General features: G+C 46.5%; 1 long non-coding RNA gene across 1 annotated transcript; it reads left to right on the forward strand.

Moving 5' to 3' along the window:
- Positions 1-51: 51 nt before the first annotated feature.
- On the forward strand, positions 52-16,588 carry LOC144164946 (uncharacterized). Its single transcript, XR_013321263.1, has 3 exons — positions 52-168; positions 11,324-11,381; positions 16,312-16,588. It is a non-coding gene; the product is annotated as an uncharacterized LOC144164946 (long non-coding RNA).
- Positions 16,589-25,758: the final 9,170 nt, after the last annotated feature.

The following is a 25,758-nucleotide window of genomic DNA, read 5'->3' on the forward strand; positions in this document are numbered from 1 at the left end:
TCATAAAAATAGTTCTCGGTGTATGGGTTTATGCATTTATCTTTCGTCCTTGAGAGTATAAAGTGGGATAGGCGTTCAGAACAAATCTGCTGCTGGCATAGAAACTGTTTAAGCAACCATGAAATCAATTGGAATTTTTGTAATTATCTCTGTCTTAACTGCTCAGCTGTGAGTATTGCTTTCAGCAACAATTTGATTTACATTATCAGAAGGTTGAACCAGTGGAACAGGCCCATGCGTCTTGGTCTTCGAACGAACAAAAATGAATGCGCTTGATTATGTGCTTCTTTTATGAGAGTTGGGTTCTCTTTAATAATTTCGAGTATAAGAAAAGTTTTTCTGCGCGAGAAAAGGCGATCCTTGCTCGTTTACTGCGCAGTAAAGCTCATCTTTGAATGCCCTTTTTGCAATCAATTACCAATTTTAAGCTGGTTAGCGGAAAAATATCTTTAGGAAACACTTAAACTCTTACAAAACCCGAGTGGAGGGAGATGTTTTAAAATTCGCTATAACTGCGCTTGTATTAATTGCACATTAAAGGGATGCGGAATAAATTAGCAAGCATGAACACCTTATTTATTCGAATTATAGACATACTTGTAACCTGAGCGCCAAGCTTTAGGCAGGAGTGGGTGAACGTGGTACAAGAACATAAACAAAAAAAACGCAGAGATAGAAAGTTCAATTTTCTGTAGAACGGCCACTACTATACAGTATTTACGCAGTTGTACCTGCACTTGTATGTACAACAGAGTGGCTTTTAAGGCATGGTTATGACAAACATATACAAACAATGCAATAAGTAGGGCCACACGCACTCAGTGAATAGCAGGACAACAGAGAAACGGTCAGCAACTTTTTTGCCACAATACCAACAGTAAAAGCAATTATGAAACTTCTTTTAAAAAACGGGAATACAGGGTAGCAGTTGACCGTATTAAAAGGTAACGCATGCCAATCAGCTGCCTTAACATAATATATAACAGAATAAATATATTTGCATATGGGCGTAATGTTTTCACATCATGAAAACAGTCACATCAGAAGGCCCGACGAGAGACTGAGCTCCGAACCCCTTCGTTAAGTTTAAGCTTGTTACCCTACCCAGAGAACCATTTTAAGGCCTTGGTGAGAAACGGGAAACCCGCACAGTAAGTTACCATCTGAGGGGTTACCATAAGGACATTGATTTGGACAAATTACGTAGCAGTTTTTAATAACGAGTTCGTAGCTGAAGCAACTTGCAAGTACCAATGTGCACGTACTTAGGCACTGAGTACCCTCGCATAGAGAATTCTGTTTAAAGAAATGCCGTTATAAAAAAATTACGATTTTTACGAACTTTTAGTGAAAAAATTACGAACTTTTAGTGAAGCGACAATATTTCAATTTCAATAGCCTCGTCTACATCCGTATTTTTCGTACATATTGACGAAACCTTTCAGCTTACTAAGCAACATGCATGCTTTATGCGCATCACCTATGAGTGTACTAAGGAGTAGTGTTTGTAACGTTTAGTGCGCACTTAAACCGTCAACCTTTTATTGGTAGCATACCAATATCTCGACAATTTTTTGTTTTGTAATGTCCATTTTTAGCATCGTCGTTTGGTGCTACTTTCTCGTGCCTTTTTTTGAAGCCGTTTGTTTCTGACAATGGCCGATGTGGCCGCGTAAACTATTCTGGTTTAACAGTAGCTAGGACGGCAAAACGTACATTGTTTCTCTCACGGCACCCCTGTTCTCCCCGAAATAAAGAGCGATGAATGAATGAAACTTTATTAACAAATCGGGAGCTTCGTAGCGTAGTTGGGGAAGAAGGAAGAAGCAAAAGGGAGTAGGATAGCCGTCGGGTCTTCCGGCCAGATTTGCCTCTCGCACGAGCTCCCACAAGGAAAGGATCGTGCTCGCTGCGTCCGAGTGAGGAGCGGGGTGGTCCATTCCTCCAATGAGGTAACGCATGTACCCGTGCGCTTGTTCCTCAGCGGTGAAAAGCCGGGGCAGGCCCACAGTGGGTGCCTTAACGTTGACGAGACATCGGTATTGCACGTGCTGCAGGTCGCAGTGGCTGCCTGTTCGCCCTCCCCGTTTTGATCGGATAAATACCTTCGCGCACCTGCTGCCTATTGGATTTCCCAGGCCTCCCAAAGGGTTGCCTGGGGAATCCGCTAGGTTGCCGATAACTAGCCGAAGGCTAAGGACCTGGACGTTGTTGCTTGTATTTGGTACCTGTGAAAGCTTCACAATAAATAATTTCAATTTTAATGCCAGAACGGCTTATGCCTGCGCGACTGGTTGGCGCTGGGAATCTTGGTCTGAGCAGCTCAGGGCCAGTGTTCTTTATTGGTTGGAGGTTATTTAGGGGTAAGGGTGGAAGGGACACGCTTACTTGTGGTGGTGTACTCAGGATACTGAGGCGCAGCTTGTGCAGAGCAGAGAGTGGCAGGCTTAAGCATTGATTTTGTTGATAGATGGCTTGGTATGGAAGTGATTTAATTCAAAGGGGACGCTACAGTAGTTCCTCTTAAAGCTTGGGATTGGTGAGCGGAGGGGTAGCTTGTTGTGGGAGATAACGTAGAGGTCAGTAACCTTCCTTTGAGTGGTGAATGTGTCCCTGGCACCGCAAGTGCATTGACAGGAACAGGTCACACCAGGTGCACGCGTGACAATTTGCCATGATGCATTATTTGCAGAGCAGGAGCGCCTGGACGTGACTGCGGTTTAAAGGTGGAGGCGTGCGGCAATAATCAAGCAAAAGTATGAGTATTGAGCAATCTGGTACACCCGCAAGCCTACAGCTTTGACCGCATCGCCACCGGCTGATACAACACGATAATATCATGTCCATAAATATTATACCGTAGCCGTCGTTAGCGAAAAAGGGGGACGTGGAAAACATCGCAAAAAAGCGAAGGGGAAGAGTTTTGAACTTGTGCGATTGCCGACAGGCGGAAGTTTTCAAAAACCGAAAAGAATGGAAGACAAAAAAAATTGTTAGGGGCAGAGCGCTCTACCTCCGTGTATTTTGTTTTGCTTTTGTTGCTTTGCGTTGTTTAATGTTTTAGAATATTCCGACTTGCCCGATCTCCCAGTCGAACTTAGTAGGTATCCTATTGGACGATTTTCAAAGAATGCTTTGCCGTAGGTGTAGGCACGTTCACACCGATATAGACGGGGATGCCTTGGAGAACGGCTTGCTGAAGTTACCTGTTCAGGTGTCTTTTGTATGTCTCGGAACAGAACGGCCGATGAATAAAAATGTCTGTAAAAGAGCCAATGTACAGTCGTCAAACCTCTTAACAACAACAAAACACGAGGTGCCTGCCTCCGCCGAGAGTGGCAGCTCACGATAGCTACAGCCTCATCTTTGACGCCTGGTTATCGGCACGCACGATGCTGCCCTACAGCACTCGGGTGCTTCAGCGCATGCACGCAGCCTGGCATAGCAGCCCGAGCGCTATCGTAAGCTGCCGCTCTGTGCATACGCTTGCCTTTCTTTCTTTGTTGTTGTTAACAGTTTTGACTACTGTAAGTCACCAGCCTTGAGGCCCGCGAGGACTTCATACATGTGAAGGGAAAGTAATAGGTTGTCGTCAACATCTGTACTAAGTCAAGCAACCACGACTTCCTCCATGAGTTCCGCTAACATGAAGTTAGCGATGTAGGACGAAACTAGGTTGTTGGGTGGAAGAGTTTTCTTGAGGTGGTGATTAATCTGTTCTCAACGCAAGTAAACTCAAAGGGAACGGTTTTTGTTTCTCAGTAACTATTGAAAAGAGTTGCAAGGTATTACATTGAAGGGTCGTGTTGAATAGGGAGCATTTTATTTAGCCGCGGTCACAGTCAGATTTTCAATAAATTTAATGCTGCGTAGAACCGCCCCTACATTCACTTCTAGCGATCGGGGCCAAGAGAATAGTTAAGTAACGGTCCTTTAGAAAAACAATCATTCCACTTCTTCCTCTCAATATGGCAGATGTAGTGAAAATTGTAACCGTATAGGATACGTTTTTGTACCGTGTAAACACTTTTTCCGGCGTGGGAGCAACTCTCACACTATAATTTCCCGAATGGGAACACGAAAAATGAGAATTGACCTTATGGTTTGGAGTAGTAACGTACCACTCTAATGAAGCGTGGCTGGAGGCCGCGGTGTCATTCTTGCGTGGTAACTACTGCATCCACACAGTACAGCTCATTGGTTGGACATCCATTACAGCTGAACATGGCCAGGCTGAAGTCTGGCGAACTGCGCTAGCGGTGGGCGATCCGTTACCATGCCGGGGGAATAGGGAAGCCCTGTAAAGGTTGCATGTATGGGGCATGCCAAGCGAGCTGCTCTGCGCCTGGGAGGAGCTGATAAGCTGTTGTGATTTTATTTCTCAGGGGAGAGAGTGCGTCGTTACAGCAAGTTATGCAGGAGTGGCTCACCGGGTGGCCATTAGCCTTTTCGAGGTTTGTGGGGGTAACAGGCGGATCTTCCGAAGAGAAGTTAGGCTAATATGGCCACCCAAGGCAGCGAGACATGATGGCGGCCGTGGTAGGGGTGGTAACCACCAGAAACACAATCCACTCCAGGACTCCGGGAAAGTCGCCAAGCTGTCCTAGCTCCCTGCCGTGAGAGACGTTGGCACCGAATCGAATTTAACAGAGAAACGCCACAGGTGGAGCCAGGTGCGTCGTATCTGCGAGTAAGTAGGCAAATCAGCAATAGGCAAATCGTCTGCTCAGTGGTCGCTATCGCTTCTAGCCTTCATAGCGTTGCTAGACGTGCGGTACCTCTTGCGGCTCATAAGTTTGGGTGGAACATTCATGGGGCGCGCAAAGCCGTGTCATGGTGCGTCTTCCCACTTGCTCGTCCTCTTGTAACTGATACGTTAGCAGCGATGGACTGGTAGGTGCAAATACATTGCTTTACCTGCAGCTCCCCCTTCCGGGACGCCCTCCTGTGTTAAAGGGGAAAATCACTGTGTTTAATCACGGCTCGTCTCTTTGAGGGAATGGGCACTCTGAACGGAAGAGTTGTGGATAGTGCTCCAGAACGAGGTGTTCTTTAGTGATGGTGGTCGCAAATATTCCGCCCGGCCTACGTTTACCACCACAACTAGGACCCAGAACCCGGGTTTGAAGCAAAGGCATAGCCAGACGTTGTCGTGGTGGTCTTTGCAAAGCCGCTATATACCTGTTGACAGAGTGGCAAGATATTTCACTGAAGGATCGTATCAAATAGGTATAATTTAGGTAGGGCGGTAACTGCCAGGAGTTGACTAAAAATGGAAGTCGTAACGAACCATCCTTATTTACACTTTAAACGATTTCGGTAAGGAGGATGATTATGTGAGTGTCCTCCAATTAAAACATATTCCACCACTTCCCCTCTGTATAATAGACGTCGTGAAAAGCGTAAACGTCTCGGACACATTTTTACACACTGGAAACACATCTGAAGTGTTGCGGCAGGAATGGCTATGTCTTACGTGCCGTCATTGTAGCAAGCAATAGAATTCGACCAGACTATAGTACCAACGGCATGTCAAGGCTACGTAGGTTGTTCTTTCGATTTGTGACCCGTCTTCACTGATTTTCCGCGCCGTAGCGTTAGTGGCCTTCTTATGTCTTAATGACGTGTTACTTGATTCCGCCTCTGGGACAGCAAATTCGTGCTTGGACAGCGCCGACTGTCGCTGTTGCAGGGAAGGCTTCGCTGTCCGACGGGCTGCTTTCTGCAGTCATTCAGCAGCGAGGCGAATGAAGGCGTGCTGGCGTAAATCTTGTGGCTACATTGGGAAGGTTAAAGATTGGACGAAGTGAGCCACGTCATCTATGAGGTGTTCCCTCACCGCTGGAGACCAAAGCGACGTACGCGCGTGATCGCAGACTGTAGTCTGTGAGCACGCGCACTTGTAGTTTTAGGCCACGACGTCAGAAGTCCTTGATGCTGGCGAAATGTATATAAGGTTAGGTGCCTGATATGTCATTGAACGCAGCAAATAATGCCCGGCTCAAGCTTGTGTAATTAAAATGGGAGTGAACTTCGATCAAATGCCACGATTGGACAGAATTGTGCAGGTGGCCTGTAAACGACCATTTACATCTGTCAGTCACCATTCAACGCATGCAGTGTCGTCCGAGCTGACATATTGACAGACGCGAATTCACGCGGAGGCTGCGAATGAGGCTGTCTTTTTATGTCTCATTCAGGCAGAAAGCGAGATCACTCCCTAGCTCACAGACTCCTCGTTGTATGTTATCAAATACGTATCAGGTTAAGCCCAATAAGTGAGTGCTGCCGTAAACAGACGTCATAAAGAGGATTTACCATTTGCTAACTGTTGCCCAAGCACTCGAATTACTGCATGAGTTTGATGAAATCTCTTGTGAGTTGCACAAGCTCAGTTTATTGAATTTACGTTGCGCGGTAGCAATCATAGATAGAGTTGACAAGCCCAAAAAGAGTGTCAGAACAGGCCAAGCGAGAAACTACAAAATGAACGCGTTGGTAGATTACCTTGGAGGCCGAAAATTCTAAGAAACCAAGAAAGCTGAAAAATGTCTTCTCTAGACGGCAGATTCTTTGTGAAGCTATGGCCTCTAAGTCGAAAGGAACGTCATAAGTTTGTGGCGAAATGTTTGACGGATACATGGTTTTGCAGCTTATGTTCTACGAGCTGCGAAACAGCACACCTTAATGTTGTGTGCATGGAGTAATGAACACGCCTAACGAACCCCTTCATAGAGCAATGAATATGCACCAAAACACGCACGGACAAGTCGAGTCTACACCATCGTCATCATCATCATCATCATCACCAGCCTATCTACGCCCACTGCAGGGCAAAAGCCTCTCCCATTATTCTCCAATTACTTCGGTACTGTGCCAACTGTGACCAATTTATCCCCGCAAACTTCTTGATCTCATCTGCCCATCTAACATTCTGCCGTCCCCTGCAACGCTTGCCTTCTCTAGGGATCCACTCTGTTACCCTTAATGACCAGCAGTTATCTTGCCTCTTAATCTCTAATAATATGTCTTTAACACCAGTTTGCTCCCTGACCCACTCCGCTCTCTTCTTGTCCCTTAATGTTACACCTATCATGTTCCGTTTCATTGCCCGCTGAGTCGTTCTCCATTTAAGTTGAAACCTCTTAGTGAGCCTCCAAGTTTCTGCCCCGTAGGTGAGTACCGGTAAGATGCAGCTGTCATACACTTTCTTCTTCAGCGACAATGGTAGGCTGCTATTCATTGTCTGAGAATGTCTGCCATATGCACCCCACCCCATTCTGATCCTTCTAATTATCTCTGCCTCATGGTTGGGATCTGGGGTCACAACTTGGCCTAAGTAGATATATTCGCTTACCACTTCCACTGCCTCGCCATCTATCTCAAACTGCTGTGCTGTCCCGAGGTTATTGATCATTACTTTAGTTTCCTGCATATTAATTTTCAGGCCCACGGTTCTACTCCGTTCGACCAGTGCGGAAAGCATGCTTTGCAATTCGTCCCCCAAACCTCGGCAAACCTCCAAACCACCAAACCTCGCCAAACCACCAAACCTCGGCAAACCTCCACATTTCCATGAATTCAGCGACCTGCGTCTGTCATTTATGTAACCCAAAAAGAAGCCACTGATATTCTATGAATGGTTAACACCCACTCCCGTAATTTCCAGGCGCGCCAAAAAGGGGCACTGTTCCGCAGAACAAAATTGTACGTAAAGGGTGAGGAATCTATGGCCAACCTCATTAAACTGCCTTCATACAGTAATATCAAGACGTTTATCTTGTACTGCACTAATTTCTGCGGCTTTTGTATGGTACCGGTACGTAAGAAATGACCCCTGTAAGGTATTAGTCGTTTCTGTTCTCGCATTGACGGTGACACGGATGCCAGTTTTTAGTAGACAAAGACACGGCTACAGTTAAGCGAGAAAAACATATAATTTCAGAATCCAGTGTATTTACAAGGCCGTTAATATTGTGCTTGTACAACGAAAGATGAACTTAGCCTTAAGTGCTGCTGGAGCACCAGTGTATGATAAAAAGCTATTTGTCCACTCTCTCGCTCATTGCGAACTCAAACTTGTTCTCCCCGTGCACGGTCTCTCACCACGTGACGTAAAATGGAACAAAATACTAAATGTCTTTGAACTGCGTTATTCGGACGCTGCTCTATCTCCGTTCTTCCTTTCCCAATCTCCTTCCCCCACAATTTCACGTTGCTCTCAATATTTTTATCCGCGTCCGACATAAGGAGAAAAAGTGTTTCAAGTCATCTTTTCTCTTAAAAAGAAAGCCCTAGGTTTAAATATGATTCATTCATTAAAAACAAAGCTCGCGCCCAGAGATATATGGCCTATTTTGGCCGAAACAGTTAATAAGTTGTTTAAATCCTGCGCATTTCCTGCTGCTCTAAAAGTCGCACAAATAACTCCCATTTTCAAAAAAGGCCACCGCTTGTCAATAATAACTATCGTGTCATTTGTTACTTCTTTTTTATCAGTTAAATAATCGACAGAATTTTTACGCACGTGTAATGTCGTACTTGCGGAATTTTAACCTACTGTCTTTCCATCAGTTCGGCTTTCGATCCGGCTACTCGACTGAACTCGCATTACTCAGCTTTACTGATCGAATGAAATTGGCCGTTGATGAAGGGTTCCTTGGTGGAGCAGTATTTATTGACCTCACCAAGGCTTTCGATACAATAGACCACCAGTTACGTCTACATAAACATGAATAATTTGAAATCACTGGTCCTGCGTTTCAGTTTACTCGCAAATACATAATAAACCGGTCCCAGGTAGTTCATATCAATAACAATGCATCGTCTACTAAGCCAGTTGACATGTGTGTTCCCCAAGGTTCAATACTAGGCCCTCTCGTGTTTTTAGTTTTATCAATGACTTACCTACTTCCCATAAACATACCACCTCTCTTCTTTACGCCGATGACACTACTATTTTGCAACTTGCAAAACAAGCACTGAATTTGTTGGACGCGTACACTTATACTTTTCTAGCATTTATCGGCGGTGTGTTGAAAATCATTTGCACATGAACGCTTAAAAAGTACATTTGTAGTATTTTCATTCTCAAAGAACACATATCGTTCATCCATATCCTTATTATTTAACAATCACAGTAATCCTGGGTCAGATACCACGCCATTTCTGGGCGTTATACTAGACATCATTTGAAATTTAACCAGCACGTGCTATCAATATTTATGAAGCTTTGTTCGGCATTCATATTCACCACAATTCACCACAATTCATTCATATTCACCACAATTCACCACGATTTATGTTTTGAAGAGCTATCGTCGAGACATCTTATCAACACAGATATGACTAGGTTTTCATCTCGTCACAACTTTCTTCTCCCTAAAGCCCGTACAAAATATGGAAAGCTAACCGCAGAATATTACAGGTATATCTGTTTGGAACAACATACCATAGAAATAAAGTCTTGTTCCACGTTACGATCATTCCGCAAACAGTTTAAACGGTACTTACTTTCGACGCTTTAGGTTTGCTAACTTAGTTACTGTCTTGTTTCTTATTTTACATCTTATTTTTCCTCTCATGTATTCTTTACGCCACGAGATGCTGTAATTAAATTTTGTTGCCTTGTTTCCGTATTTTTTATTAATTATTTGTTTACTTTGTACATCACTGCTTGTTGCGTTTATTCTATACTCATTGTATTTATTCACAGTCGTCCCCCCCCTTTTTCTAACTTCGGGACCACCTCTGTACTATAGCTTTCTTTAACAAATTCCGTGTATTCTCTTGTATTCTAGCGAAATAAACTGAAACGCGAGATCATGTATCCAGCATTTGCAGTGGGCGGCTTTGTACTTCTTTAGTAACAAAACCGAGCTTTCCACACATCTTAAGGACAACACGTTACGAGCGAAATTTACAGGGTTCGAGAATTGTAGAACGTCGAACAGAATGTCATTACTGACCGCGTATTTGATCTCAACACTGCACAAATTTTGGGCGCTGATTATGCTAAGGAATGGAACACAATTACATTATTACAGGCTCTTTTGCAGCAGCCGCCCCAAAAGCAAGCACGTAAGCCAAGAAACAAAAGCACGTACACGAACGCCGGCACGTGGGAACACCTCCCGCTCCGAATACACGCGAATTAAGTCGGCGTCGCCACAAACCGCTTTTCGCGTGAAGGCTTCGACATATGTACAGAAGCCTCGCCTAATGCCGCTCTTCTATAAAGTCAGCGTGTACAATTCAAACGGGATCATACCTTGCGAAGGATGCGCATATATATGACTTTTAGCACATTATATTATTGCGTAAAGCAGGATAGTAGAGATGTCTGGGTATTTGTTTGTAGTACTTTTCCGTTTGTTCTTGTGGCGCGTAAATTTCGCACTGCAGTTGGCACGAAGTGGTGGTCCACAAGTGTATAATTACGCGGAGCTTCTTGTGGGCTTCAAGTTTGCCTGTATTGCTATGTTCCATGACAGTTGAAATTTTCGTTTTTTGTGCTAACACAATAGCTTCTCCAGCAGATTTTTTTCATTTGTAGACTTCTGGGTACTTGAATAGTGAAGCTGTGACTCCTCATCTCCGCATTACTAACGTGAGCTTTGAGGTGGTGAATTTCCATATAGCTGTACAGGCAGCAAGCACACTCATCAATGACGTCGCTACATGTCAATACGAGGGAACTGGGGGCAAGGGCATGCCAGGAACTGACACGGCATACTGACCCGCCCACGCATCAACCCTCCGGGCGGCTGAGTACGCAGTTGAAACTATAAGGCACGTCGGACACAATGAGAGCATCGTTACCCTATTAAACGAAAAACGATGTCCAAAGCCGAAAGAAGCACCCAACATTTCCAAAACACTCATGCGCAGGGATTCAGCTGCATTCAAAGGGAAACAAAGACACGCTACCGACTGCAAACCTCGCACACCGATCCACGAAATTACCTGGGAACGGAGGTGCCCGAAATATAGGAACTACGCTGGCATTTTTCCAGTCCCTGGGCATCCACATACATCATCAATGTTACCCCGCACCCTCCTTCATGTCGTAGGAGGATGGTCGACTCCAGTGCGGTAGCACAGCGAGGACTGGTGAAGCATAGATGGCCAAGTCTTGCAGTTGCGGTTTTTCTGCGCTCTCGATATAAAAGTAAAACTGAATGTCCTATCTTGCTTGTTTCAGTTGTCAAGTTTAAAATCTCATTTTTTTTTCGTTCAGCATTTCTAACTGCTGATTTGGTGTTCGTAAAATACTACACAAATTAGGCCTGATTGAAACCACTACGCTTTTTTCTTTCTGCAGTTCCAGGGCCACAGCGGATAATTGGACATCCATCGACCAACCAAAATGTGGTGGTATTGTAAGCACATTATAATGATGCTTCCCCGGTGCAATACTGGGCGAAATCACAATGTTATTTTGAATGAATACTTTTTTTGCTGAGTGGCACTTGTTTCATTTACAAATTCCTGCACATTTGGGCTTCACTGACGTACAGAGGATTCACTGCAGTACAGTAAAATATTAGGCCTTCGTGAACTTTGAATGTCTCCATGGTGCCATGGATAATCCAGATTAACGTGAACGTATGTAACAAAACTTGAAGTAAGAATTGTTCATTTTTAATGCACTTACGCCATAACGTTACCAAAAGTAAAGTGGTGTGCCTGTTAGGGCGTGCATATCACCGTAATTTACGATATGTAGTCAGTTGCGGTAGAAACGGTGCGGTACCAGCCTGTTGCAATACATAGATTCTCATCACCGCGGTGCGACAACTGTACACAAGGAGCGACTGGTACATGAAGAAGTATCCAACTACACAAGTCGCTATAATAGTCACCCCTGGGGAAAGATGGGCTATTTGTTTCAGGAGCGAATTCTTCTGTGTTTCCTACCACCGCTTTTGTCCCAAATCTTTGCGCTTTGGTATGCGCAATAAATTGCAAGGCCATACGTCGTAGTCGTAAATGTTTTGATACTAACTTAAAATACCCAACGTTACCATACAATTAAGTAAACTTGGCCAGAATTCTGTATAGCCACTTGAGCAGTGTTGTTATTTACATCATTGCATTTTAAGGTTTATAGTCTGTCTTGTGCGTTGTCCCTTTTACTCGTACTACCGCGCTGCTAGTGGTTACACCAGCTTTCATCATCGCTTGGACAGAGCCACAGTGCCATAGTTTTACGCCTATATGAAGCCGTAATGTAAATTTACCATAATTCAGGGACTTTCAGCGTGCTCAGCAACATCAAAGTCACTTCACGTGCAGGTTTGTGTACCGGTTGTCTCGTTGTGAGTGTACAAGACCACACCATACATTTGAGATCTACCTTTATTTAACCTAAGCCCTTTCCGCACTGGTGTCGGAGGTGCGTTCTTGACTGGAATCCTGGCGCCCTTGCACATAAGACCATCCATTTCCGGCATTTCCTATTTTCTTCGACTCAGACAAGAGACTTGCATGCTCTTTGCCCCACTCTCTTCCACTGCCATACACTTTGAACGGTGGCTTTTGTGTAAGTGAAAAATGGAGATAATAGGAACTGCCAACGTCAAACCGTACCACTATAAGGACACTATAATTATGACCAAGGGTTCGCAGTAATACTATGTTGAAGCTGGCTTAGGAGGATAGGGTCTTCTGTTTGATTGTATGCGATGCAGGTCAAAAGATTTCTTATGCATTCTACGCGCTATGTAACGTGAATGTGTTATATCTCCTGAAAAGTTTAAAGGAGTACTGATAGCACGTTTATTGCAACCAATTTCAAATTTGGTCGCCGCGCGGGAAAATGGCCGTTCGAAGGCCAGCCTGCAAGCGGGCCAGCCTTACGTCATGGTCTCACCCGTGACGTCAGGGACGTTTTTCTTTCCTCTATGCGTTCGCCACATCGTCTGCTACGATTACACATGGTCCGCACTCGCCCACGCAGTCGACATGTCGTCTGAATCGTCAGACTCGGATGAGTCGCTGCCACCCGACTGACAGAACAACTTTATTTGGCCAGGCGATTAGGCCGGCGATGTCTTCGCCGTCGTCCGTTTTTTTAATTTCACTGCGGCTCGAACCGGCGCAGACCGTGATAGCAACAGCTTGAGGCCCCTCTTCTAATCAATCTGATCGCGAGAAAGAAGTTCCACATGCGAGAAAGTAGATGTTAGTGTGTTGAAAAATTGTGCTAGGGGTTGTTATCAGTGCTTAATTTAAAAGTGGCGTTCAGATATTTGTCGCGATGGCAAGCCTACGCTGACCGGCAGCGGAGGTTCGGCGCTCCGACCCAGCACTGCCGGCACCGCGGTGCGGCGCAACCTGGCGCAAGTTGCGCAAGATGGCGCAACCTGCGCGCTAGAATCAAAACAGGCCGCAGCAGATATCTCGGTCACCGATCGCTGAAACGGAAATTATTGCCAAAATAAAGCTCTCTATGCGAAAAAGGGGACGATAGGGTGGTGAAAAGTTGTGTAAGGGATGGTCATTCGCAGTTGTACAGATACCAGCAATTAAATAGTCGCCACGATACTAAGCCTAAAGTTCCCAACACCCAAGGTGACCCGTGCAACACCGAGCCCGCTGGCTTGGGCGACAGTTCTTGCGGCTGCCGCCGCGCACGAACTGAGTCCACGTTTAGCGCTGCATGTCGTCGCGTGGAAAATAATGCATCTTGGCGTCGTCGTCGATTTGCTCGGACAGGCTTCCACGAGCAGTACTTCGCATACCGCGAGCTTGCCATAGCACAACGTGGGCGAGCTCGGCGACGCGCACCACCGCGTCGCCGCGGTGTCCGTCGACATCGCGCACCGCGCGGTGCCGGCACCGCGCAGTTTTCGGCACCAGTGCAAGGGAACACCATGCGCCGGCCACGAACTGAAGAGCAAAGACGTCGAACACGCAACGTTTACATGCATTGCTCACACAGCTACGCCCACGTCTCCTGCCCAAACGAATACCACCGACAACAGCAGCGCAGGATATCGTTTCCAGTTCTGAAAACGACTATATGACGTCACCCTAAACCGGCCAGACAGGCAGGCCGATGTTTCGTCACGACGAAAGCGACTTGGCTAGTGCTGCCGATTTGTGGAAGCTCGCGGCCTGGGCAATCAAAATCGATTTTAGATGTGATTCCGGCCTCGGATCGCTGCAAAAATGTCTGTGAGGCATCTGTACAAACTACTGAAGCCAATTATATAATTTTAGATGCAAGGCATCTCCTACACTCAGCCTGTCCCTCTATCCGGCGTCCGTCCGCAATCCTCCTCTATTCCCCTCGCCCAGCAGCTGCTTAAGCACCTTCTCCTCGCCATGCCAGCTGTGCGTTAGTGCGCATGCGTGTCTCTCTCTCTCAGTCCGTCCGCAACCCTCTTCCTTTCACCTCGCCCGCCAGCTGCGTTAGCACGTTCTCCTCGCCATGCCAGCTGTGCGTTAGTGCGCATGCGTGTGTCTCTCATCACTCTATATCGCGGAGCGGCTATACAGGGTGTCCCAGCTATCATGCACCAGGATTTAAAAAAAGAGAAATTGCGTAACTCGAAGAAAACCTAGTGCATAATGTTTGCAGTACTGCGAAGAAGCGGAGAGTAATTTTTTCGTTAATTAGACTTAATTATTTATTTATAATTAATTATCTAACTCGAGAAATACTGTCCTAATCACTAAAGTGTCAATGAGGCACTTGTAGGTAACCACGAGGGGCATCTAACTGCGGTATTTTCAGCGACTAATTGATTGCGTACTCATTTATTCTGACTGATAAAGGAAACCCGCGAAATATGAAAAATACCACGTGACGACGCTTACGCGCGCATTGTAAAGTAGCGTCCCCAAACAAAGCTGATTGAAAGCAACTGCTTCGCGTGTTACCAGCCCTAAGAGACAACGCATCACCTTGATAATAGCATGCATGGAAGGAGCAGCAGCAGCAAGATTCGCGGGACGCGTGTGCAGATAAGGAACAAACTCGGTCGCGATTTCTTCTTTCTTCCTTTTGTCTATTTCATTCTGGCTAACTCAGAGGCAGCCTGTTTGGGGGCGTTGCTTTACGGTGCGCGCGGAGGCGCCGTCACGTGGTATTTTTCATATTTCGCGGGTTTCCTTTATCAGTCAGAATAAATGAGTACGCAATTAATTAGTCGCTGAAAATACCGCAGTTAGATGCCCCTCGTGGTTACCTACAAGTGCCTCATTGACACTTTAGTGATTAGGACAGTATTTCTCGAGTTAGATAATTAATTACAGTTAGTTAATTAAGTCTCATTAAAGAAAAAAATACTGTCCGCTTCTTCACAGCACTGCAAACATTATGCACCTGGTTTCTTTCGAGTTACGCCTTTACTCTTTTTTTAAATCTTGGTGCATGATAGCTGGGACACCCTGTATAACCGCGGTATCTGCAGCGCGCTCCTCAGTCGCTCCGTCAGTCGCTCTCGCTGCTACTGCTCCGACTGCTGCTCCGATGAGTTGAAATGGACCCTAACATGCCTGCTAACGTGTAATTGGTAATGTAAGTGTGATTGAGCATCATTTAAGGTTCGCTACACTTCAACCACATTTGGGTAACCAACATAACGGAAACGCGAATTGAACCCCGTGAGATGCCTTGCATCACCACAAGGTTCCCCTCGCGGAAGATGGTGGCAATTGTTTTAGGCGCCAAAATTTGGTGTCAGTACTCCTTTAATATAGCCAAAAATAGTTTAAGGGAGAGTTTATTGATTTTCTTGCGGGTAATTACGCTTTAATGTATGAAATCTTCAGAGCGTTAGGTCAATATATATATATGGTTATATATGGTGTGCCTATACAGTGTGGCGTGCTACATGTTGGTGGTTGTTTCCGTATTTCCTGCATACAGATTTTCTATGACAGAAATAACAAAAAATCTCAATTCGGAACTTCAATCCTTATTAGTGACTCCGCTGTCGACTTTGTTTCTTTTCCTTTATTCCGCGAAAACACGTTAACCGAAACCGTGTATTATTCCAGCTGTGTGTCTCTCTTGTCTTCTTCGCCTTGTAACGGCTTCCTGCGCCTTTGTCAAGCTGCCAAGGATCTTTTAGCCACAAATCCGATTAGTTTTTGTAGGAAATAAACCCGAATTCAATTGAAATAATTAGTGGCTTCCGTAAACTGCTTTATTTCATTTTCATGTAGAATAAGTGTAGGAGTTTTGCAATATTTTTTCAGCGTAACAGGCAATAAAAGCATGTTCACGATTTTCTCAGAAGCCGATATATTGCACTGTTTTAAAGAACCACCTTCTTTTTCCTCATCGGCTTTTTTTAGTGCGGCTCAGGACTACGCTGCCCCCGGGAGTGCCGGTGCCGGTATTGTGGTTATGAAAGCACCTTGGGCTTCTGCGGCTACAGCAACATGCTATACGCAACCCCACCACCAACAGTTATCTCGTAAAGTTAGACGAAATTAACGGCAAAGAATTACTAAATCTATTTTGTTGGCGTAAAACCATCCTCATACTTTGCGTTTGTCATTTAAAAATTCTATAATTGAAGAAACTCGGCCATATGCCTTAAATAGGTACTCACCAGTTATGACTAATAAAAGAATCGATTTTTCTAAAGTGGGTATGCCTATTATTAATCGTGTCAACGTTTTGCCTTTGCAAAATTTTCAGAGTGCCACCAATTCCGCACATCACAGGACAGGTAATTGAGGTATTGGTTTTTAAGAAACAAGCAAACTGCACAAAAAAAGTTCATTTACCCTGCCTTTGTATATTTGAAAAACCGTTTGGTGCTCTTTATATACTTATATGACTTACTGCGTCCTTGTTTAACGAAGACCAAAAACCACCTACTAGCAATTAAAAAAAAAACGATTCCACATATTCCCCGCAGATATCCACGCTCACAATAAGCCACGTTTGCCTCGTTTAAATTCAGTTTTAATTATCAGTCTTTACTCATATCGTTTGGCGATAACGTTCCTGAAGATTTACAAGCTTCCCTTCAATATCTATCAACTTGGCTTTCGACATATCACACTTCTAACACGAAACCTTGGCAAATATCTTTTCGAGGATATTTTATGGGGAACAAATACTTTCTCTCTCAATTGTACTAAAGAGCCTGCGTAGTAGACGTTATCTATACAAACCATTAGCAGAGAAACAATGCGCCCTTTTGTGTTCACGAGGTTTATGAAATTTTTTCAACGAAAATTAACCTATACTCATAAGTTAATCAACAATATTTATGCTTATTTTAGTGTCTGAGTTTATGTAAACTGATCATCCCATTATATGTACATTATACTGTTGTTTGCTTTTGTATTTGCCACCCTCGCTGTGCATTGTAAAATGAGGCCCGAAAATTTGTCAGGTGGACTTCTCGTTACTTTTTGTGCGGGATTTTTCCACATGGTATTTGGAAAAATAGAATGATTTATTTTGTTTGTTTCGCTCATAGAATAACATTAGTTGTCATGTGAGTGTAACAAAAACGTAATCGCAGGAATAACTGTAAAATATATGGATACTCTTTTCTATTTCCTAATTTGTATTAACAGCTGGATATTGATGCAAATAAATTGTCTCAAAATTCTTCTTCAAGGAGTTACTTTGGTAACAGTTAAATCATACTTACCCTGCGATGATTGCTTATTCCAAGTTATGTACTGTTCTAAAAACAAGGTCTCTCCATCACATTTTTCAAGCAGGGATGCTGTACGTAACAAAATCATTCCCTCTTCACGTTCGTTAAATTTGTCTTACCCTATTTGGTTTGAGCAGGTAGTTGCCTAAGCCACAGGCCGAGGTTTTTCATTAGGCGGTTTTTAGAGACAGGCACACATTTGCTCCAACATGACGAAATAAACAAAGCCCTGCTTCCTGTTGTAAATCGCAAAACCGTCTTCACCGCGCTTTCTGCGTGCCCTCCTTTTCGCCACAGCAAAAGCTCCCAGCGTGGAGTGGAAGCGCAAGGTCGCACGCTTACGTTTCCAGTTGCTCGCTTATTCTAGCTTGTGCTGGCAAGTCCCAGTTTACGAAGGATTACAGAGCACAGAGTACTACCTCCCAACGTCGATTTCCCTTGTTCGAGCAGCGAAGCACGCGTAAGCGTGACCGGTACATCGTATATCATGGCGCTCCACTCGAGGGCCACACCGGAGCTGGAGCTGGTTCACTTAGTAAGGTTCAAGTCTGGGCTAGTGGTTACTGCACTGTAGCTTGAGTCATGGTTCCCTTGCTTGGTGGCCAAACGTCAGCTGCAGTGGCTTCGCGAAAGGCTCGGAACTCGTGCGAACTAGTAAATAGCGAATTGAAGGCAGTGGGGATTCCACCCAGCATGCGGGTAGTGCGGAATCCAACTGCTGCGTAAGTTGCCTGGCCACCGATTTTTAGACACTCCAATCAGGCAATATATCGGCTCATATCTGAAGGTGGCCTGATATTCAAGGATGCTGGAATTCAAATTGGATGATGGAACCGAGAAGGTGTTGTGGTCGCCTACAGTGTTGTCGGTATAATTCGACGGTTCGAGAAGCACCCGCGCCGAAAGATAAATGCATGCAGAGCAGGCGACGCGGCATTTGAATCGCCGACACTCGCCTGCATGCGTCAATTTATTGACTCCTGCTACGCTGCCTGTGTATTCTTCGAGATCTTAGGGAAGCGCAAGTTAGCTCCTATAAACTTGATTTTCCTTCAAGACACTTGCGTCGTCTTTGGCTAAGCGACATCCGGTGCTGGATGTTACCATTTGTTATTTCGAAAGGACCGTTAATTCGCACGTAATTACCGTTCTTATCAGCACTACCCACCACCTGTGAGCTGTTCATGCTTCCGTTGCATGACGGCACCTATTTCCTCTCTTTATCTGCTATGACTGTAGTCGGAAAACTTCGGTTTGTTTTTTTTGGAGTCAGTTCTGAGATCATGCGAACGAAGGCGAAGTTGAGCGAACACAAGGAAGCACACCACTGGTTAGGAGTTTCTACTACCGTCACCTTCATTGTTTCGCTGTTGAAGAAATGAAACCTTAAGCTAAGAACACCACATCAAAATCAGTCCAAAGGCCAGAATCAGTCCAATTAATAGTGAGGATATCTAAACCAGTCGCTTTCCTGTCTTAGGTGTTCAGGCATAAGTAATTAAAAAAGTTCTAGGGACGCAGCTACTGCGCATGATGGGCCCCGTGCGTAGTGGTGACAGTGCAGTGAGCTCGTTACGAACACCGATTAAGACCTCAGTCGCCTATGTGCTATGTGCCTTATGCATGTTTGTGGGATAAACAGTGAGAGGCCAAGGTTCACGTGGGTTGTGCGCATGAAGCCCGGATCATGCGCCCAATTACCACGTCTGGTATAAAGCCAGCTCTCGTCTGCGGTCGCGTTAGTTTTACGGAAGAGCCTGTCGGCAGCACAAGCACAGGATGGCAGCAGCAACAGGCAGACAAGCGGAACAATGACCCTTGCCCAGCTCACCTAAATAGCACATCTGCTGGGCTCTGACTATGCGGCTTGGTAAAAGGAGTCGAACGTTCAGTGAATGTCGAGCGAAGTGCCGTAATATTTTTCTGCACAATCGGTGCAGTGCGTTATTCAGTGTCATCTTGTTGGCTTCATCGTTATGTGTTTCAAACTGCTGTTTCTTTTGATGTCAGTTTTTTGTTGTGTCAAAAAACACGGTTATTCCGGTTTCTTGCGTGTCGGCGTCACTTCGTCGGGCGGGGTCGCACTCAGGAACCCTACGCACGTGAAGGAGCTTCCTTCAGTGGCGCCCAACGTGGTCTATATTCTTTTTGAGCCCTGACTCACCGTGCAATGATTACGTCTGCTTAGGATGTGTGTGCTCGAGATTGGTTGATTTTTATTTTGAAGTATATCCTGATTTATGCACCAGCCTTAATCAGAGCTGCTGCCCCGGTAGGAGGCCTGCCAAGAAACTGGCCGTGCCAACTGTGCGAGCATCACTCTATTTAACCAAGCGGAGAAACACACGGGACAAGGTTACGGAACTGCGTACACAGCGCTTGTGTACGTCTTTTCCTTCGTTTGTTCCGTGTGTCCGGCTGTTTTGTTATATTATGTATCGACATGCCCAACTACAAACCCTGCACCACTCCATTTCCCGAAGAAGACATCAACCACGCGCATGATGCCAACAACGGAAGAGGCACACGTTCAATCGACTTGAAGCGGTGCAAGTAGCGTTGTGACTCGCCGCCGATTTTGCGCTTATCGTAGATTTCAAACTGCCCCTATGCATGCCGCAATTAGGGTTTTTTTCACTCCGCTCACTACTTGCATGCTGCATTCTGGGCCACTTTATGAACATCTCGAAAGCACAGCCATGTCGAACGATACTGCGATTACTAGTTCCAATGGCCGATGGTAAAGCGCGTTTAACACCGAAGCAAGCAAAGTCCGCCAATAATGCACTGTGATAGTACTGAGCAGAAGGAGCAGATATCGGGCAGCACGCAGCTAGTTACCGAATTGATGGCGAATTGGTTCGAGTTGAAACACCAGCTTCTCGAGCTTGGGAATGCAACACCTAATAGCACTGATCCATCGTTTGCCCGAGTGCCATACGGAAACACGGCAAAGTGTCCATGTAGCACGTCACTGCAGTTAAATTTGACCGTAAGAAGTTACACGGGTTATGCCAACAAGAAACCGGTATTTGACTTTATGTACAAACTGTTCCGTTAACAACAAGCCATGACAATTTCGGACGATAGGACAGGGTAAATACCACGCTCCTGCGAGTAGCTTTTCGCTCGTAAGCAGCGGCTTGGATGCGGCATCAGAAGCCAGTTACAAACATGCTGTACTTTACGATGCACTTCAACCAAGAGTTCCTGCCCCGCGGATTCAACTACCGCAGGAAGGATGAACTGCGCTGACGTACTCAAGATGAGAACTAAAGCCTATTGAAATATGTGTGCTCATTACAGGATTTCTAAGAGCGAGGGAAACTGGAAGCACCCGAAGTATAAAAGGTCACCCGGGCTATCCCGACAGTACCTTTCAAGGTTCCATCCATAATGGCACTTCAGGTGGTTCTCGAGCTTTGGGGACCTTGCGAAAGAGGATTCGGTAATTGAGGCTTCCATGTTGGCAAAAGCAAGTTACCAGCCGGCTCCTCCTCGAGAGCCTTTTTGGAGCCATCGTGTGCGTGGACAACACTGCAATTCACGGGCCAGCCCCGTCGACACACATTGCAATGAGAGCACATTCGCGGCCCTCTCACAAGACTCTGTGCATTTACTCTTGCGCGACAATTTGCTACCGACAAAATTCCAGAGACTAGCAAAAAGTGGTAATCAGAGAAAGGTGGTTCGGCAACCGAGGGATCGCCGATGAGATCCATCCACCCGTGGCCCCATGCCTGTGGAACCAGCAGGCTAGAGCCAACCTGCGCTATCGCCGCAACTACTCATGCGGAGGCATAGAATAATTACTCATCATTCCTTGCCATTCGAGTTCCAAAGTTTGCTCTTACTACCAGACTAATACACAGTGCTCCGACGCTAGAGTTTTCCAAACGTATCAGCGGCTCCGCTTGCGCTACTACTGGTGCGTGAGGTACAAGATTTTGACTAGGTACATCCGCTGGTGAACAGAGTTTCAGCATCGCAAATAGCTTGCGCAAAAACCACAGGCACATTGCCCCCCTGCCATGTCCAGGAGGACCTTTTGACCCTGTTGGGATCGACAATTACGGTCCGCTTCCCAGCACGGCCGCAGGCAAGCGCTAGATCATTGTCGCAGTTGATCTTCCCACAAGGTATGAGGAGACAGCTGCACTGCCCGCGATGACACATACTTTTTCAAGGTTTGATTATGTGGCACAGAGGACCCAGGAAACTGTTGAGCGGCAAGGGACGTGTCTTCTTGCAAGATGTTGTGGAAGCGCTGCTCACTAAATCCTGCTTTGTTCACATCCCACTAACCACAAACCAGCAGGCTGACTTAAAGATTTAACCCCACCCTGCCTTACGAAGATGTCATATATGGCCCTTATATCAATCGTATCTGGTCATATATAGTTATATATGTGTTCATGTGTGACTATTATTTGCCATGAAGGACGGCAAATGGGGCCACATATGGCGCGATCAGCCCGTATATGGCGTAAATATGGCCATATATGGCCTCACGTAGAGCCACATATCGCGCAGCCCACCCATATATGGCGCCAAGTAAAGCCGTATATGGTCTGGCCAAGCCATATATGGTGCCTTGGCCAGACATATATGAGGCTAGATGCTTCCTTGTATGGTATGAGCAACACGTATATGACAAAAACAGATTTATGTAGTACACCACATCCAGCCAGATATGTGACCAGTTAGTGCAATATACAATTGCCTCACGCAGTTCCAAGGCACTATATATGCAAATGCTCTAACTATTTAATTAACAATCCGAGGACTAAGAATTCCCCAAAACACATTCGCTTATTTTGCAAGTTACGGTGCTGATAGTTTTTATTACATTACGATTTTCCCTTGCGTATTGCAAAAATACATTATGTTTTAATGCACGTGCCTTACTTCTTTATTTGTCATATTTGCAACAGTACAACAAACGGTTTTTATTTTTTTTTTCAACACACACACACACACACACAGATACACACACACACACACACACATATATATATATATATATTGTAAAGGAGATAGTCGGCGTTCCGGTAGAAGGCTGGGCTCGTTTATTCACGAACGAGGCGTCGACGCAGACGGGGTGAGCCGAAACGACCAGCTTTTCTCGAGACCGACGGTGAACGAGCGCGTCCTCTTCCTCGAGCGGCATCCGGCGCAGCATGTCCACGTAGGGGGATTTGCCCGTTGTGGCTGATGCTCATCACAGTTCTCATGGGCGCAACATGCTTACTTAAATACCCCCGCCGGAAAGGGGAGCCATCCTGGCGACCTACCGGGAACACAAGACGAGCGGGTCATAGTATGGCTTCAGCCTCTGGACGTGAACCGTCTCGCGACCACGACGTCGGCGGTCCGAGGTGGACGTTACGGGTTCAACAACATAGTTCACTGGTGACGTTTGTTCCAGTACTCGGTAAGGCCCTTGGTATTGAGAAAGAAATTTCGACGAAAGACCGGGAGCCGGGCACGGTACTGAAAGCATGACCAGTGATCCTTTCGTAAATGTTGGAGCTGTAATGGAGTCATCGTGACGCGCCTTTTGGCGTTGCTGCTCTTCCGATGTAAATCGTCGGGCTAGCTGGCGACATTCCTCGGCGTGTCGAGCGATGTCAGACAGTGGTGCGTACTCGGAGGCGTCAGGTTGGTACGGAAGTACTGTATCTAGCATGCAGGAGGGCTCGCGACCACAGAGTAAAAAGAACGGCGAGAATCCTGTGGTCGCCTGCGTGGCCGTATTTTAAGCATACGTCAGGAAAGGAAGAACGAGGTCCCAGTTAGAGTGGTCCGAGGAGACGTACATGGCGATCATATCGCCGAGTGTGCGGTTAATCCTTTCGGTCAGGCCATTTGTCTGGGGGTGGTAAAACGTGCTATTTCGGTGGACCACGTGGCACTCGGCTAAAAGGGCCTCCACGACTCCAGATAGAAAGACGCGGCCTCTGTCGCTCAGTAGTTCGCGAGGAGCACCGTGCCGAAGAACAAAACGGCGTAGAACTAAAGACGCAACGTCCCGAGCCGAGGCGGCCGGTAGCGCAGCTGTTTTGGCATACCGCGTTAAGTGATCAACGGCGACGATGATCCAGTGGTTACCGGCGGCTGTGCTTGGGCGTGGGCCGTAGAAATCGATGCCTACCCGGTCGAAAGGCCGCGCTAGTCAGGGCAATGGCTGGAGTGGGCCACTGACGTGATGCGGCGGAGACTTGCGACGTTGGCAGTCCGGGCAAGATCTAACAAACTTGGCGACAAAAGTATACATCCCGCGCCAGGAGTAGCGGAGTCGGAGGCGCTCGTAGGTTTTAAGGATTCCAGCGTGAGCACTTTGCGCACCGGTGTGAAACGTGGTACAAAGGTCCTTGCTCAAGTGGCGAGGAATCACGAGTAGCCATTTTCGACCTTCGGGGCAGTAGTTCCGGCGATATAGGAGCTGGTCACGAATAGTGCAGTGGGCAGCTTGACGGCGCAGTGATCAAGGCACAGGAGCTGCCCGTGAGTGCGACAAATATTCGAGGATCGAAGAAACCCTAGGGTCTTTGCGCTCCTCAGCAACCATGTCCGTCATGGCCAGAGAGGTCAGGCTGTGGTCTGCTGCGAACAAGCTATCTATATCCGACGCAAGCGGGGATCGAGAAAGAGCGTCGGCGTCGCTATGCTTCCGTCCACATCGGTACACAACACGGATATCGTACTCTTGAAGGCGGAGTGCCCAGCGGCCAAGACGGCGGGCGGGATGCTTCAGCGACGATAACTAGCACAGAGCATGGTGGTCCGTTACGACGTCGAAAGGGCGACCGTACAGGTAAGGACGAAATTTGCTGATTGCCCATACAATCGCCAAACATTTTTTCTCTATTACGGAGTAGTTGACTTCGGCCTTCGTGAGTGTACGGCTCGCGTAACTCACCACGTATTCGTCAAATCCGTCCTTTCGTTGAGCGAGCACAGCACCTAAGCCAACACCACTGGCATCAGTGTGGATTTCAGTGGGCGCATTCGGGTCAAAGTGCCGCAGTATCGGTGGTGACGTAAGGACCCGACGTAACGTTAAGAAAGCGCTCTCACACTCGGGGGACCATTCGGAAATGTCTCTACTTCCGCCGAGAAGCTGTGTGAGAGGCGCAGTGATGGAGGCAAAGTTTAGTACAAAGCGGCGGAAGTACGAACAGAGGCCGATGAAGCTTCGCAGGTCCTTCAGCGTTGTTGGCTTCGGAAACTCCGGGGCGGCACGACGTTTTCCCGTGTCCGGGAGGACACCGTCTTTCGAGACAACGTGTCCTAAAATGGTGAGTTTTCGAGCAGCAAAGCGGCACTTCTTAAGGTTCAGCTGCAGACCAGCGGAGGCAAGGTATGTTAGCACTTGTTCGAGGCGTGTGAGATGGGTTGCAAAATCATGCGAAAACACGACAATGTCGTCTAAATAGCCGAGACACGTTTTCCATTTCAAGCTCCGCAGTACGTTGTCCATCATTCGTTCGAATGTGGCCGTCGCATTACAGAGTCCGAACGGCATGACGTTGAACTCGTAAAGGCCATCGGGCGTCCTAAAGGCCGCCTTTGAACGATCAGCGTCGGCCATGGGCACATGCCAGTAGCCGGATTTCAAGTCTAATGACGAGAAAAACTCGGCTCCCTGCAGGCAGTCGAGCGCGTCGTCTATGCGAGGCAGCGGGTAAACGTCCTTGCGCGTGATTTTGTTCAGGCGGCGATAATTCACACAGAATCGAATAGAGCCGTCCTTTTGTTTAACGAGAACCACAGGAGAAGCCCAAGGACTCACGGATGGTCGAATGACGTTGCGTTTCAGCATATCCGCGTCTTGGTCATCAATGACACGCCGCTCGGTGGAGGACACGCGATAGGGTCGCTGTCGCAACGGTGCGTGCGTGCCAGTGTCAATGTCATGACACACAGTCGACGTGCGGCCCAAAGCGGTGTCGTAGCAGTCGAAGGATGAAGTGAAGAGGGGTGTAGAAGAGTAAGTAGCTCGTTACGTTCGGCCGAAGGAAGGTCGTCTTCAATGGCGCTTCTCAAAAGGGTGTCATCAGGTGGAGACTGAAGACCAAGTGCGGTGATGTCAACGGGCGTCAATTCCTCAAATACA

The sequence above is a fragment of the Haemaphysalis longicornis genome, unplaced genomic scaffold (assembly GCF_048455015.1).
Source record: "Haemaphysalis longicornis isolate Haplotype H1 unplaced genomic scaffold, Haemaphysalis longicornis Haplotype H1 scaffold_14, whole genome shotgun sequence".
Classification (NCBI taxonomy): domain Eukaryota; kingdom Metazoa; phylum Arthropoda; class Arachnida; order Ixodida; family Ixodidae; genus Haemaphysalis; species Haemaphysalis longicornis.